Genomic DNA, 17,223 nt, shown 5'->3' with positions numbered 1-17,223 from the left:
TGCCTCATCTCCTAAGCTAACAGGTTTCTCATTAAACAGTTTTCAATCACCATCCATCTTCAACTTTCAATAATCTTTAAACTATTGCTAACATTTCAATTTCTTCAATGGCAATCTGCAAATAAATGACCCTCCTTGCATGAAATAAAACAACTGAACATCAGTGCTTATTCACCATGCAAGAGTACTGTGAAAGTTAACTTACTAATGTAATGTACTAACTCTAATACCTTACCTGTTTTTTCTTAAGTTAATGGTATCGCCAAGTCATAAACAGCTTAAAAGAAAATGACTAAGGTTTAGAACTTTATATCAAGTTTTGTTCAACATGCAATTATAGACTGGGTGAGGAAAGGATAACTCCATCTTAAAACAAAATGATGTGCATGGCTCTCTTGGTATGTGATGGGTTGAACGGTGGGATCAGATTGAAATTACTGAGATAAAAACAGGTTTGAATTTCCAAGAAAAAGTACTTTATTTAAGCTCCACAGTGCTAATTTAAGGTGAATAAACACAACTGTTTTCAAAGAGTTAGCTTTGTTCTTCGCTTGATTTAAATAGAAGATTGAGTTAAATAGAAGATCATTTATTAATATATGACTAGATTATATGAATGTCACTTAAATGTTCATCTTTCCTTAATAAACTTGATTAATAGTATTAACTTAAAACAAGGTCCGAGTGGCACTCTGTTCCTGCTGCCGAAGGACCAGGTGGCACTCTGTTCTCAAAGGTCAGAATAAGAGCTTGTAAGATACGTTTAGTAACTAAATTCGAAAAGGGTCTGCCATTGTTTTCCTGGGTACATTAAAAGCATGCCTAGCTCTGTCAGCCTCAATAGAAATTAGTGGAGAAACGAGTTGAGACTCAACCACAAGAGAAGAAAGCCCTAGATTATTTGGCCTAAGTTAGCAAAGAACCAAAAATGTAACTTTGCAAGGCTCTGCGGCTAGCATGGAGCACAGATAAGGCTCTAATATTGCAATTATTGAGATATCTCAATGAATGCTTGCTGCAAGCAGGGCTCTGTACCAGGAATGGAACCTTGAAATTAAGTCCACCAAGCTGAGTTGATTTCACATGAAAGGCAGAAAGATCTCTTTGTGAGGCAGAAACTGATTAATGATCACTGCTGATTACAGGTGTCACACAGCAGTAGGGTTACATTCTGCCTCCATTATGAGGTGACTGATCCCATTCAGCCCTTAGTTGGAGCAATGTACCCAATGTTTAAGCACATTAGATGTTGACCGCAGTGGGCCCCAACCCAATCTGCTGAATGAGCCTTGGTGCTAGTGCCAATAATTCCAGAATGAGTCTTTTCAAGGGTTATGGGAAATTAATTGTGCTCACAAATTAAACAATTTCTGACATGCAGAGCAGGGTGTTGCTGACTCAGAATGTTAGTAATGGGATGTATAATTAATGTAAAGCTCTGATCTGATTTTGGTGCATGAAGAGAACTAATGCTGATTTGTCATCTCTGCTCTCTTGTTGAACTCATTACTTGTTTCAAGAAGTTTGGTGTGTGTTGTGCAATTCTTGTCCATCAACAGTTTAATTCCAAAAATAAACTACATATACATGTTCAAACCAGTAAATAAAGGAGAAGGAAATGGCACAGAACCTGAGAGTCATTACAGAGGAAGAAAATCTGCAAAATAAAATTGGGAAGGGTGTATGGTGAGAGAAACTGCAACTTGCACAAGTCTAGATATGATTAAAGAGAAAAGACGTGCATTTCTGCAACATCTTTCACAAGCCCGGGAGTGGACACTGAACCCATGACTTTCTGACTCAAGAAGTACAGTGTAAACACTGAACTAGGGAATCTTAGAATCCACAGGAGGAAGCCAGTCGGACCATCCAATGTGTACTGGTATTTTAAAAGAGCTTTCCAATTAGTCCCACCCCTTGCACTTGACCCAACGTCCTGTAAATTTCACCTTTTCAAGGAATGTCCAATTCCCTTTTGGAAGTAGAAACTAACTCTGCATCCACCACCATTTCAGGTCATTCATTCCAGATCATCATTGCTTGCTACTTCAGAAGATTTCTCATTACCCAAGGCCCTCAACATTTCTATTTCCAATTATCTCAAATCTGTGTCCTCTAGTTATCAATCCACTTATTAATGGAAAGTTTTTTCCTTGCATACCTCATCAAAACCCTTCATAGTTTTGAACACCTCTATTAAATCATCCCATATCCTTCTCTGCTCTAAAGAGAACAACCCCAATTTTCCTAGTCTCTCCACTGACAGAACTCTCAGATCCCTGGTCCCAACTTAATGAATCTCTTCTGAACCCTCTCCAAGGCCCAGGCGTTCATTCTGAAGCATGGTGCTTGGAATTGGGACACAATTACTTAACAATTACGTAAAGAGACTCAACCAATAAATGTCAGCTGTGGCTCAGGTGGTAGCGCTCTCACCTCTGAATCAGAAGATTGTGGGTTTAAATCCCATTCCAGGACTTGAGCACAAAATCTAGGCCAACACTTGAGGGCATGCTACACTGTTGCGGACGCCATGTTTCAAATGAGACGGTACACCGAGGACCCAGTTGCCCTCTTGGGTGAACGTAAAAGATTCCATGGCATTATTTTCATTAAGAGCAGGGGAGTTATCTCTGGTGCCCTGGCCAATATTTATCCCTTAATTAACTTCACAAAAACAGTAGCTGGTCATTGTCATGCTGATGTTTATGGGAGCTTGCTGTGTGCAATTTAACTGTCGTTCTTCTAACATTGCAACCCTAACATTTCCAAAAATTATTTTATTGGTTGTAAATTTCTTGGGACATCTGATGATCAGAAAAAGGTGCTGTATCAATCTAAGTGTGTTTACTTAATTCTAGCAGAACTTTTGTGGTCAAACATTCATTGCAACAATACTTCTTTAAATATAGGATTTCTAGTTGTTCTTTCACCAATAAACTTTAACAGAATCTAAACTTGTCAAACTGGAAAAAGCTACATAAAGCTGCCTGTGTGTAAAAATAGGCCTATGAATATAAATACAAATTTTGTCAAGAGTCTGGTCTTGTAACTTGTTTATAGTCATGGAATATAGGAACATGGGGCAGGAGTAGGCCAATCAGCCCATCCAGCTTGCTCCACCATTCAATTAGATCATGACTGATCATCTACCTCATCACCACTTTTCTGCAATATCCCCATATCCCTTGATGCCATTAGTATCCAGAAATCTATCAATTTCTGTCTTGAACATGCTCAGTATTGAGCTTCCACAGGCCTCTGGGGTAGAGAATTCCAAAGATTCACCAGCCTCTGGAGTTAAGAACTTTCTCCTCATCGCAGTCCTAAATGGCTTGCCCTTTTTCTGAGGCTGTATATTCTGATTCTAGACTCATCAGAAACGGGAAACATCGTATCTACATCGACCCTGTCACGCTCTGTAGGTATTTGGTAAGTTTCAAAGAGATCACTTCTCATTCTTTGAATCTCTAAAAAATACAAGCCCTGTTTCCTCAATCCTTCCTCATATGACAATCCTGCCATCCCAGTGATTTCTGTTGCACTCTTTCTATGGCAAATATCCTTCCTTAGGTAAGGAAACCAAAACTGCACAATTCTCCAGGTGCAGTCTCACCAAGGCTCTATACAATTGCAACAAGTCATCTTTATTTGTGTACTCAAATCCCCAACATACCATTTGCCTTCCTAATTGCTTTCAGCATGCTGGCTTTTAGTGACTCATGAACAAAGCCATCCAGGTCCCTTTGGACACCTGTACTTCCCAACAACTCACCAGTTAAGAAATAATCTGCCTGTTTTTTCTACCAAAGTGGACAACTTCACATTTTTCCATTATATTCCAACTGCCATGTTCTTGCCCATTCGCTTAGCCTGTCTGAGTTCCCTTGAAGCCTCCACACAACTGACATTCCCACCTGATTTTATGTCATCAGCAAATTTGGAAATATTACATTTGGTCCCCACATCCAAATCATTTACATAGATTGTGAACAGCTGTGGCCCCAGCACTGATCCTTGCAGTATCCCACTAGTAACAGCCTCCCAACCTTAGAATAGACCGTTTATTCCTACTTTCCGCTTTCTGTCTGTTAACCAGTTCTCAATCCATATCAGTATCCAAACCCCAATCCCATATACTTTCTGTTTACTATCCTCCTGTGTGGGACCTTATCAAAACCTTCTGAAAATCCAAATACAGCACATCCACTGGTTCTCCTTTATCTATGCTACCAGGTAACATCTTCAAAAAACTTCAACATGATTTCTCTTTCATAAATTCATGTTGACTCTGCTCAAACATATTATTTTCTCAGTGTCCACTTATCACATCTTTTATAAAGATTCTAACATCTTCCCAAATACTGACATCAAACTAACAGGTCTGTAGTTCTCAGTTTCTTCCTTTCTCCCTTCTTAAATAGTGGGTTACATTTGCTACTTTCCAGTCTGCAGGAACCTTTCCAGAATCTATAGAATTTTGAAAGATAACCACCAATGCACCCACTATCTCTATAACAACCTCTTTCAATACTCTAGGATGTAGCTCATCAGTTCCAGCGGATTTATCAACCTTCAATCCAATTTTTTTTTGAGTACTACCTCCTTATTAATACTCATTTTCACAAGCCTCCTGGTTCCCTAGTATTTTTAGGAATTTTCTTTATCTTCCTACATGAAGACAGGCACAAAGTATTTGTTTAGTTTCTTTAGCATTTCCATATTCTCCATTATAAATTCTCCAGTCTCCACCTGTAATGGACCCATATTTGTGCTTGCTAATCTTACCCTTTTCACATACCGGCCATTGGATTTAGACAATGTAAGAATCTCTGGAGGGTATAGATTCTTATCTTCTTTATCTAAAGAATCAATGCTAATTGTATTTTTTTAATTCACCTAACAGCTCTTCTGAAACTTTTTCATTCACATCTAATGAATCTTCATTTATAGCACAAAGAATAGCTTTTGAACAATAAGTTGCATCAAATAATTGTCCTTGCCATTTTGCCACACCTAACCAATTTCATCATCTCCTTCACCCCTCTCCCAAGCCACCCCCCTCCCTCCCATGCCATCCCCAACCCATTCCTTCCATCCTTCTCATGCCATCCCCATCCGGCTCTTGCCATTCCCATCCAGCTCTTGCCATCTCCATCTCTCCATCCCTCACAAGGTAACTTGAATGTTGGCTCCCCTGTTATTGTTCTCCACCAAGTCCCCTCCCACTCCACTGCCACCAGTCATTGGCAACCACACAGCCGCACATGCATCACATACTCCCGTCCTCCACATGTCCGTGTGCCAGGCACCACCTATCAAACAAGCCTACCAAGCAATCAAAACAGTCCGGACAGACAAAAACTGAGTATTATTGTAGATTAAAATTTGTTGAGGAAACTGTGTTACTTGTATATTCACTATAACCATCTTCTAAAACAAAACCAAAGAGTTTGATACTTACTCCACGGAGTTACCTGCCATTTCTAACAGAACAGAAGAATTTTGAACACACAAACTGGTGTCATAGTCAGACTTGCATGGTTGCTGACTGACAGCTCGCTCTATATATATATATATATATATATATTATATATATATATTTACATTGAGTTATAAAAAGCCTGCTGCAATATGAGGAGCACAGCAAGTCATTTTTCTGTTGCTAAGCTATGAGGTCACAATGGATGCAACTGGTTTTAAGCTTGTTGTCCTCCTGAGGTCATACATACCACTGTACTGCACAGGTTTAGCTCAATTCTTACTACACATAAAATTGATACTACAGTTCAAAATTACGGCAGTAGAACAAGCAGAAGTATCCACAATAAAACTATGCTTCTAATTTGCTGCAACAACTTGTATATACACACATACATGGATTTAGCTTCCTGCACACAGAACAAAAAATGAACATGGTGGTCTGTTTAAATAAGAAAGAGCTTGCATTCACATAGCGCCATGCACGACCTCAGGACATCCAAAAATCTTTCACAGTCAAGATGAAACGGAGTGCTTCTTTTTACGTGGAATTGCTGTTGCGATGGAGGCAAACATGGTAGCCGATTACACAACCTCCCACAATTAGATAAATGAACAGATAATGTTTTTTTCTCGAATGATGCTGGCAGTGTTTGTGATTGTATGTTCACACTGGAAAAATCCACTGGTCTACAGATCACACTACCATTATCAATCAGCAATATCCTGCTTAATTTAAACTTTGTAAAATGGCCTTGAGGAACATCACAGAGTGCTCAACAGAGTTGTACAAGCCAGTACTGGGGATTTAAGGACTACCCCTACTCAGAAAATGAAGTGAGCAGCACAGGTACAACTGCCAAACTGCATGAGTGGGTTAATACAACCAACATCGTGCATCAGCCATGACTCAGTTTGTAGCACACTCTCTGTTGAATCACAAGGTTCCAGGTTCAAATCCTCTCCAGGGCATATGCAGAAAAATCCAGTGCAGGACTGAGAGAATACTGCACTGTCTGAGGTGTTATCTTTCAGGTGACAAGTTAAACCATCTGCCTGCTCGGGTGGATGTGAAAGATCCCATGGCATTATTTTGAGAAGAGAAGGGGAGTTATCTGCAGTGCCCTGGCCAATATTTATCCCTCAATGAGCAACCCAAAGAAACAGATTATCTGATCATTATCACATTGCAGTTTGTGGGATCTTGCTGTGCGCAAATTGGCTGCTGTGTTTCCTACGTTACAACAGTGACTACACTTAAAAAGTACACAATTGCCTGTAAAGTCCTTTGAGACATCCGGTGGTCATGAAAAGCACGATATAAATGCATGTCTTTCTTTCTTTCATCAAATTGAATCAGGCAGATTTGAGGATTTCAGAAAACTCCAGAACTGCTCCAAGTAGAGGTGGATACAAAAACAAAAACAAAACAGAAAAAACTGGAATCACAAAGCATTCACTGAGCATCCTGAGCACACTGAGCTGGGAAACAAATAACAGTAACAAAGAGAACATTCTCTGATCGGCAGGATGTGACAAGTGGCGTTCCCTTGGGATCTGTACTGGGACCTCAGCTTTTCACTGTATATTTTGAAGAGCTGGCTGAAAAAATAGGGAGCTGTATATCCAAATTTGCAAATGGCACAAAGTTGTCTAGATGGGAGCAGGATGTTACTAAGTAACAGACAAGTGAGTGGGCAAAGTTAAAACGGATGCACTTCAACGTGGAGATTATCCACTTTGATCAAAGAAAGACAAATTGGAATATTTTCTTCATGCTGAGAGACTAGGAGGTGTGCCAGAGCAAAGAGATTTGGGTGTTCACGTATACAAGTCACTAAAAGTTGATGTACAAGTACAAAAAGCAATCCAAAAGGCAAATGGAATGTCAATCTTTATCTTGTGGTAGCTGGAATATAGAACTGTGGAAGCGATGTTTCATGCAGAACCTTGAGCAGGCCCTACTTGAAGTTCTTTGCCCAAGCTTTGGCAACCATACCAGGGGAAAGATACATTGGCCTTGGAGAGGGTGTGACAGATTCATTAAAATTATATCAGCATTTAAAGGACAAGGGCAGCAGATGCATGGGAGCACCACCACCTGTAAGTTTCCCTCCAAGACACTCATCATCCAGGCTTGGAACTATATCCCATTCCTTCAGAATTGCTGGGTCAAAATCCTAGAACTACCTAACGGCACTATGGGTGGAACTGCAGCGGTTCATGAAGGCAGCTCACCATCACCTTCTCAAAGGGGTAGGTAATAAAAATACAGGCCTGGCCAGCGGTGCCCACACATTGATAGGACAACGAAAAAAAAGGTTAAATCATGAGAACAGATTGCATAAGCTTGGTTTGAAGTTCTGTCAGTATCAGAAGGTTGAGAAGTGATCCAATCAAATTGTTTAAAATGATAAAGGGATACACTGAAACTATTTCCTCTGTTTGGGGGGAGGGGGTGGAAAAGAGTCCACAACAAGAGGGCACAATCTTAAAATTACAGCTAGGTCATTAAGGAGTGAAAACAGGAAGCACTTTTTCCACACAAAAGTCAGTGGAAAATCAGAACTCTCTTCCAGCTGATCGTGGATACAGAGGGTCAATTGAAAATTTGAAAGACTGAGATTGTTAGATTCTGTTAGATAAGTGTAGCAATTATAGTTTAGATAAACTTAGGACTGTAGCTTTAAGAATAATCCTGTGTTGTAAGATCACATGATTGTTGTAAACCAATGAGTTATCAGCACTGAGAACCTCTAGTAGTGAGTTCTTTAGTTATGGAGTTTGATGCGCATGTGCAGTTACTGCTGCTGTCTTGTAAATAAAGTTAAATGTGTCCACTAAGAAAAGTTGTCTGAAAGATCAACTCTATAACAAACTGGCTATGAGGATAAATCAGATTTGTGCCTTGTGCCTTGCCCAGCAATTGTGAGTATCTAAGTTCATTAAAAACAAAAGATATACTCATCCGAAATACCAGTTTGGCAGAATTGATCCCTTTGAGCCAGCCAGGGACGATTGGTCTCAACATATAGAACGTCTTGCGTTCTACTTTCAAGCCAACAAAATCACAGGGGAGGAAAAGAGAGCGATTCTCCTGAGTATTTGTGGGAGCAAGACCTACAGTTTAATTCAAAGTTTGACGGCCCCGAGTGCCCCAGATTTGAAGACTTTCAGTGAATTAGTAGACATCGCTAAGGGACATTTCCCTCAGTCACAAAGCAGAGGTTCAGGTTCAATTCACAGAATAGAGCGCTGAGGGAAACCATTGGTACCTACATGGTGAAATTAAAGCAACTAACAGAATATTGTGATTTTGATGAAACTCTGAATGACATGCTCAGGGACCGTTTAGTACGTGACTTGCAGAAACACTATTCAGAGAAGATTGCTGGCTAAAGTGAACCTTGATTTTAAGAAAACAGAAATAGTGCTGGCGATGAAAAGTGCTGTAAGGGATTTACAAGCAATTCAAGGGCTGCAAAATGGTGCTGTCCTCCTAGTTGGGTGGGGACAGTCAGCCAAAAGTGGTGTGAAAAGCTGGGACTCCAACGGGAAACAGTCCCCTCTAACCAAAAAATGAGAGGAAACAGCTTAGCAACAAAGTCAAAAACTAATTTTTATCAACTTGGAAACAATCATTCTTCTAGCAATTAGCAAATTAAAAAAGTAGTGTTATTTTTGTCACAGAAGTGGACACAATGAGACATTGCAAAGCGAGATTTAAAGAGGCTTTCAGACAACAAGCAAAGTCCAATGATGTGAGCAGATAATGAAGTCACGGGTAGCTCAACTCCTGAACCAAAGCAAGTTGAGATTTCACCTGAGAGAAGTTTGGTCGACAGTGAAGTCAAAAAGAAGGCAGAGACTAAATTTTGTGGTAAAAAGAAGACACGTAGAAAGAGGATGCCGAATTACTGATGAGGCGCTGTCTTTGGGCATGGCTAAGCCTGATACTTCCCAATTTGGAGGAGAAGGTGGAGGAAAAGGTGGAGAAAGGTCAAGGGAACCAAAAAGCGACTCATGATTTGCATAGTCGTAAGCGACTTGGAGAAGCAGTATATGTAAAGGATTTCGGTGGAGGACCAAAGTGGTTACCTGGTATAATAAGTTCAGTGACTGGACCATTGTCATACCATGTGGAAGTGGAGGTCTGGATCACCCATAAGCACGTGGATCATTTAAGAGAAAGGGAGATACCCCAACAAAATGATGTTCCACCTGTAACCATTGCTGAACCTGTGGTTCCTGTTGAAGTTGCTCAACTAAGGACAGACATGCCCGATGTCTCTGTCAGAATGAAAGACACAGAACTGCATGTGCCTAATGAGATTACCTGCTGTTAATGCGGTTCCAGAGTATGTGTTTCCTGCAAAAGAATTGGAAGTCATGGAGCTATGACATTCTTACAGATCAGGAAACCACCTGAAAGACTGAACTTATAATTTCATGACCTATGTAAATATTATAATGCCATGAGATAAATATCCTTGCAAATTCAAAATGTACAGAAAAGTTAAAGGGGGAGGAATGTAGTAATTATAGTTTGGATAAACATAGGATTGTAGCTTTAAGAATAATCCTGTGTTGTAAGATCACATGATCTGTGTAAACCAACGGGTTATCAGCGTGGGGAACCGTTAGTAGTGAGTTCTTCTTTAGCTATGGAGTTTGATGTACACACATAGTTGCTGCTGCTGTCTTGTAAATACAATTAAATGTGTCCACTAAGAGAAGTTGTCTGAAAGATCAACTGTATAACAATAAGGTGAACAAGGGTTCTGGAACCACGGTGTGGAAATGGAGCCAAGATGTATTTCAACCATGGTCTAAATGAATGGTAGAACAGGCTGGAGGTGCTCTTTTTCCAATATTCAAGATAATCCCAGAATCAATTCTACGACATCAGTCGGACAGGAGTAACAGAATTACTATGAGGGGCATACTGTACTTTAATGAATTTTGCAGTCAGTACTGTCATCTTTTACATAAATAAATTGCTCCTCTTTTCATTCACCTGTCCACTGACCAAAGACAGTGTACTTAAAAAAGATTGTTTTAACTCCAGAGTGCTTTAATTGACAGGAATAGGCAATAACAGGCTTTTCTAAATTGTAAAAGATAAATATTTATTGTTCAACACCCAAATATACGCAACTATACCCACCCTCAATCACACAGATACACACAGACTCAAGAAAAGATTGTGATTACAAAAGTAGCGTGTTTGTTTTAGGATTTCAGGAGTTCTTTGTTTCACTTGCACTTACCTGGGCTTGAAGACTTGAAATGAAAGCCTATGATCATTTTTGTCCACTGAAGAAAGGCCCTTGTGGTTTAGAAGGACAGACTTGCTGTTGTTTTAAATTCACAGTGGCAGATTTGTTATCCTCCAGTCCAAGTGCAATAGCAGAGCCCTGGTACGGTTCCTAAGGTACAGTGTTCAAGGGCAACTCAAGTCTCTGCCCACAACTGGTTTAACAGAGGAGGTGTCCTTAGGCAGGGTCTTTATTGGTATTATTTCTACCTGTCTGACCAGAATATCCCTTATTAAACCTTTAGCAGAAACCGTTTCTCTCTCATTTGACCAGAGCATCTCTTCCCATTGTCCGCTTGACTAGTTTCTAATGGTTGGGCCACTGTCAAACAGAGTCTGGATATCACTCATTCACATATCACCTTGATAAAATTGAGCTTTTCACACCCATTGCTTCTGAATTTCAAGGTTGGAGTCAAAGAGGTTGCAACAGTATTGTGAATGCAGTCTTTTAAATTAGTTGGAGAAATGCAGCCAGTATCACAGTTGACTTTGCCAATACTTGTTCAGCCATGAAAAATCGCTTAGTGTTCTTGCAGTTCCATGCGCACTGGCAAGGGCAAAGGTCAGCTGACCTCTCAACTCAATTTTGTATTACCAGAAAGTGTCCATTTCAGGTTCATACTTCACAAGTTATATTCATAGTTCATAAGTTCGTATCGTGTGACAAATGTGTTCATCTCTAGTACTATAAACAGTAAAAAACCCTTTAATTCTAAAATTAAATAAATTAAATTCACATTGAACATTCATGCAACTTACCTCAACCCCATTTTCCTGGTTTTGCTCATATCCCTTAATATCCTCTCAGGCTTGGAAATCCAATTGCCTCTATCACAGCCGGTTGGGCATGGGGGACGGCTAGACCAAGGGAGAGAGTGGGGAGGAGAGGGAGGGAGTGAGGGGGGGAAGGGAAAGGCTGAGAAGAGGGGTGGGAGAGACCAAGAGAGTGGGAAGAGGGGAGAGAAAGAGGCCCAACAAGTGGAGGGGAGAGGCCAAGTGACAGGGGGTGGTGAGACAGAGGCGGTGGGGGGGGGGGGGGGGGGGGGGGGACTGAGAGGGGGGGTGGGGTGAAGGGGACCGACATGGCGGGGGGGAGAGAATGAGGTCGGGGGACGAGACCAAGTGGGGGGTGGTGGAGACCAAGAAGGGAGAGGAGACAGAGAAAGAATGAGGGAGGGAGCGGCCAGGCCGGAGGGAGTCGGGGAGCGGGGGCCGGAGAGAGTCGGGGAGCGGGGGCCGGAGAAAGGTATAATTTTGTATACCTCCATCAGGTCCCCCCTCAGCCTTCTCTGCTCTAAGGAAAACAACACTAGCCTATCCAGTCTCTCTTCATAGCTAAAACACTCCAGCCCAGGCAATATCTTGGTGAATTTCCTCTGTACCCTCTCCAATGCAATCACATCTTTCCTATAGTGTGGCGACCAGAATTACACACAATACTCCAGCTGTGGCTTAACTAGTGTTTTATACAACTCCAACATAACCTCCCTGCTCTTATATTCTATGACTCGGCTAATAAATGCAAGTATCCCATATGCCTTCTTAGTCACCTTATCTACCTGCTCTGCTACCTTCAAAGATCTACAGACATGTACACCAAGGTCTCTCTGATCCTCTGTGCTTCCTAGGGTCCTACCATTCAATGTGTATTCCCTTGCCATGTTAGTCCCCAACAAAATACACACGTGTCTTAACTCACAGCAAGTTCCCCAATCAGTGGGAGATCTGAGTACGTTCAAAATCCAGACCAGTGTCATGCAAGGCTGTTTGATAGCCATTGTACTATTTACAATCTACCCGATTACAATCCACCAATCTAGCTGGAAAGAGTGTCCTGCACTCAGCATCGCAGTGAAGCAGTCTGGGATGGTTGCAAATGCCTCAGCCTTATCTTCTGCACTGAAGTGCTGGGCTCTCCCATCATTGACGATGGGGATATTTGCAAAGCCTTGTCCTCCTATGAATTGTTAAATTGTCCGCCACCATTCATGACTGGATGTGGTAGGACTGCAGAGCTTACTTCTGATCCGTGGGGTTGCTTAGCTCTGTCTATCACTTGCTGCTTCAGCTATTTGGCATACAAGTAGTCCTGTATTGTAGCTTCACCAGGTTGACACCTCATTTTTAGATCTGGTGCTGCTCCTAGCATGCCCTCCAGCACTCTTCATTGAACCAGGGTTCATCCCATTGCTTGATGGTAATGATAGAGTGAGGGATACGTAGGACCATGAGGTTACAGATTGTGATTGAATACAATTCTGCTGTTGCTGATGGCCCAGAGCACCTCATGATGCCCAGTTTTGAGTTGCTAGATCTGTTTGAAATCTATCCCATTTAGCACATTAGTATTGCTACATAACATGATGAAGGATATTCTCAATGTGAAGACAGGACTTCATCTCTACCAGGACTGTGTGGTAGTCACTCATATTAATTTTGTCATGGACAGATATATCTGCAACAGGTAGATTGGTGAGGACGAGGTCAAGTATGTTTTTCCCTAGTGTTGGTTCCCTCACCACGTGCCACAGACCCAGTCTAGCAACAATGTCCTTTAGGATTCGGCCAGCTCAGTCAGTAGTAGTGCTACCAAGCCACTCTTAATTATGGATATTAACGTCCCCCACCCAGAGTACATTCTGTGCCCTTGCCAGCCTCGGTTCTTCCTCCAATTAGTGTTCAATATGGAAGAGCACTGATTCATCAGCTGAGGTGGTTGGGTGGTAGGTGGTAATCACGAGGAGGTTTCCTTGCCCATGTTTGATTTGAAATGTGAAGTGATACATTTCAGTAGGGAGAATGAGGTGGTGTTTTATTTTTTAAGGATCTGATAGGGTGGTGGAGACAGATTCAATTGTGGCTTTCAAAAAGGAATTAAATGAGCCTCTGAAGATAAAAAAAAATCAGCAGACATTAAAGGGAAAGGACAGGGTGAGTGGGACTAACTGAAGTGCTCTTGCAGAGAGCTGGCACAGACTCGAAGGACTGAATGGCTTCCTTCTATGCTGTAACAATATATTCATTCTATGAGTCAATAAGGTTTTCCATTTTAGGGCTAGAGCACATAAACTAGACAAACATGTCAGTGCAGTACCATTCAAAAAAGTGCAGGTAATCTCTCCTGCTTTCCCAGCCAATAATTATCCCTCAACCTATGCTGCAAAAAACTGATAACCTGATCATTAACGCATTGCTGTTTGCAAGACCTTGCTGTGTGCAATTTGGATGCTGCATTCGTTTACAGTCACAATATTTCAAACATTGTGACCATCATGAAACAAATTTTAAATCTATTTCAAATCATTAAAAGCAAGAGAAAACTAGATTTCTGATAGGGTGTGAAACTTCTGCTCTTTACTCACACCAACTTTTTCCCATAAATTGCAGCCCCTCAGGTTACAGATCTGAGCTCAAATTCCATTGCTGCTTTGATGGGCTGCCAGACAGAAGTGTTATACAAATAGTGCAGTGTTTGAGGTCAGCAAGAGGAAAATCTGCTTGGTCCTGTCGGCAGATTATGGAGGGGCATGGGTGCACGCTGTAATTACAGTCACAAGTTGTTGTCCAAATTCATATTAATTATGGGCATTAGCCATTGTTTATTCCAAGACACCGAAATCTCAGGGTTTTGAACCAGTGTTTTGTCATCTAACTGCAGCGGCTCGAGAAGGCAGCTCACCACCACCACCTTCTCAAGGGCATTTAGAGATAGGCAATAAATGCTGGCCAAGCCAGCGAAGCCCACATCCTGTAAATGAATTTAAAAATACTGCTGCCATGTGTTAAAAAATACATGTGGAACGAAAATGATGATTGCCGCTAAATATACATAGATTAACTGACCTTCAGTGGCACAATGAGTCTGAGAACACAACCCACTTAACCTGTCTCAGCTGTCGTGCTAATTGTCTGCTCTACTTCTGTCTCTCTTTCCCTTCTCCCTCACTTCCAAAATCTTTTTGTTCCTCTGATTTAGGTGGGAGGTGATGTACAATATGGCAGGGAAAAGGCTCACTCACAACCAGAGGCTGCATTTAAGGCAGGTGTTGCAGGAAAATCTGTGGCTTTTGGTGGTCCCTTTCCTTACCCTCCCCCATACTTCATTTGTTCACCGTCAGCTCCAGCATTAGCCTTATCTTTTCACCTTGCTATCACCCACACCTCTTCTGACCATCCCCTCACTTCAATCAATAGCCTGGCTTCTCCTCCCTGAGCTACCCATTCAATTCCAGCACTCTGGCCACCCTGTTGCTTCACTCAACTCAGTGTAACCCTTGAACCACTCTTCCACACTCCCAAGAGTGGTGCCTTCTCACCCTCACCTATGTGCTCCCTTCCTGTTTCCTTTCAAAATTCAACTTGTTTTTTACTTAAATTTGAATGAGGGAAAGCAAATGGTCTGTCTGCATTCTCTTCATTTGTATGCCTCTCTCAGCCACTAGATATTGGAAGTTCTGTCTCACAGGTTAGTATTGCCTTTCTCAAAATGTCAAGAGGAGGTAGTCAATTTACTTCAAAGTTCAACTTTCTTTTGAAAATCGAATTAACTTTAATTGAAAGCGCTCTTCATCGAATACATATTTTTAAAAATGACAACACAAATCAACAGCTGCAAGTGTGTAATTAACATTGTTTTTTTTACACTAACAGTCTGCCTCTGTCCTTTTACATTGTACTTTTTTCCCCAGAAATGTGACCTCAGGAAAAACTCTCGAGATTTGACTTCTTTTTCAAAATTACAAGAAAAGTTACTAAGCAAAATGTGCAAACAGGTAAAGGAAAATAACACACTGATACAGCTGACTGAATGTGACAGACGCATCCTGGGAAATTAGGCTCAGTCTGCAGAATCTAAATGCAACTCAAGGGAAAAATTCTCAAGTGCAAGCCCAGGCTTTTGAGACAGGCTAAGGCCTTCAAGTAAAAACTTCAATGAGAACATTAATGATAATTCAATGGATAAATACAATCACATTTATTTTGAGATTTTCTTAATTTTAAGCTCCCATTTTGAGAAAAAAAACTGAAAATATTTCAGAAAGCATTTTGAGCTCATAGAAACTCAGCAATATACTCACTGCTGAATCTCACACAGCATACCCACTCCTGCTTTACCAACACATTACCAAGAGGAGTAAAAGGTTTTCAGTGAAACACATACCGCATAGACCAAATTTTATACACAACAGATAGTGCTGTATCCAATGCACACCTTATCACACCTCAAAGAATCATGTTTGAGCTTGATTTACTGTTTTCTGAATATAACATTTTAGCCAATCACCAAGCCATTCTGGACTGTTCATTTCCAAATGAACATCTCCTGGTGAGTTTGCCTACAACATTATATACACTTTTTTTAAAAAAACAAAAAATGCTGGAAAAACTCAGCAGGTCTGGCAGCATCTGATTAAGGAGAAACAGAGTTAATATTTCAAGTCTGTATGTCTCTTTTTCAGAGACTCTTCTTCAGCTCTGATGAAGAGTTATATGGACTCGAAACGTTAGCCCTATTTTTCTCTCCACAGATGCTGTCAGACTGGCTGAGTTTTTCCAGCCAGTTTTTGTTTTTATTTCAGGTTTCCAGCATCTGCAATATTTTGCTTTCTTAAGTCTATTTATGTATTTCATTGGCTTCAATTCATTCTTAATGTTTGCAACGACAAAGTACAATGCAATTGTCCTATCACATATTACAGCAGTCCACTGGTGTCCAAAGCACTCTATTTCATCTGCATCACTCAGTCCACCTGCAGACATTGCTTTGTTTGGTTCATGCTATCCCCAGATTTCAAACCTCTAGCTTAAGGCTTCAAAAGGACACTTAAAAATTGGTTGCAACTTGTCAAGTGTGATAGCCTGAAATGTTATTACATTTGAGATTAAGATTAAAGCATTTGCAGCAAAGATCTTTATTTGTTCTGGCCAAGGTCATTCAGCCAAACAGTTGCTTTCCCTGAGCCAGTGCCTACACATGGCACATCAGCAGTTCTGTTACCTCTGTAAAATCAATGTATTTTTAATTGCATACCTTACTACATCATTGGTACCAGTTGCTAATGCAGATTCATTTTTATTCAAGCGGCAAAAAAGAAATTGCTTGCATTTATCACAAACACAGGATATCCAAAACATTTCGCAGCCACTGAAATACTTTTTAAATGCAGTCAATCTTGCAATGTAGAAAATGTGGCAACCCAACTACACAGAGAAAGGTCCCACAAACAGCAATGTAATGGCCAGATAATCTGTTTCAGTGATGTTGATTGATGTATAAGTATTGGCCAGGACACCAGCGAGAACACCCCTGTTCTTCTTTGAAAAGTGGCATAGGATCTTTTACATTCACCTGAAAAGGTAAATGGGGCCTCTGTTTAACATTCTGGTTGCTTTTCCCCAAGTAACTATTAAAGGGGAGTCTA

General features: G+C 40.9%; 1 protein-coding gene across 2 annotated transcripts in view; it reads right to left on the bottom strand.

Annotated features, from left to right (window-relative positions):
* klhl13 (kelch-like family member 13) overlaps positions 1-17,223 on the bottom strand; it is a 200,198-nt gene that overhangs the window by 167,558 nt on the left and 15,417 nt on the right. The window lies entirely within an intron of this gene.

This window comes from Carcharodon carcharias, chromosome 9 (assembly GCF_017639515.1).
Source record: "Carcharodon carcharias isolate sCarCar2 chromosome 9, sCarCar2.pri, whole genome shotgun sequence".
Classification (NCBI taxonomy): domain Eukaryota; kingdom Metazoa; phylum Chordata; class Chondrichthyes; order Lamniformes; family Lamnidae; genus Carcharodon; species Carcharodon carcharias.
Note: the sequence above shows the minus strand (reverse complement) of the source record. Positions and strands in the feature narration are given on the sequence as shown.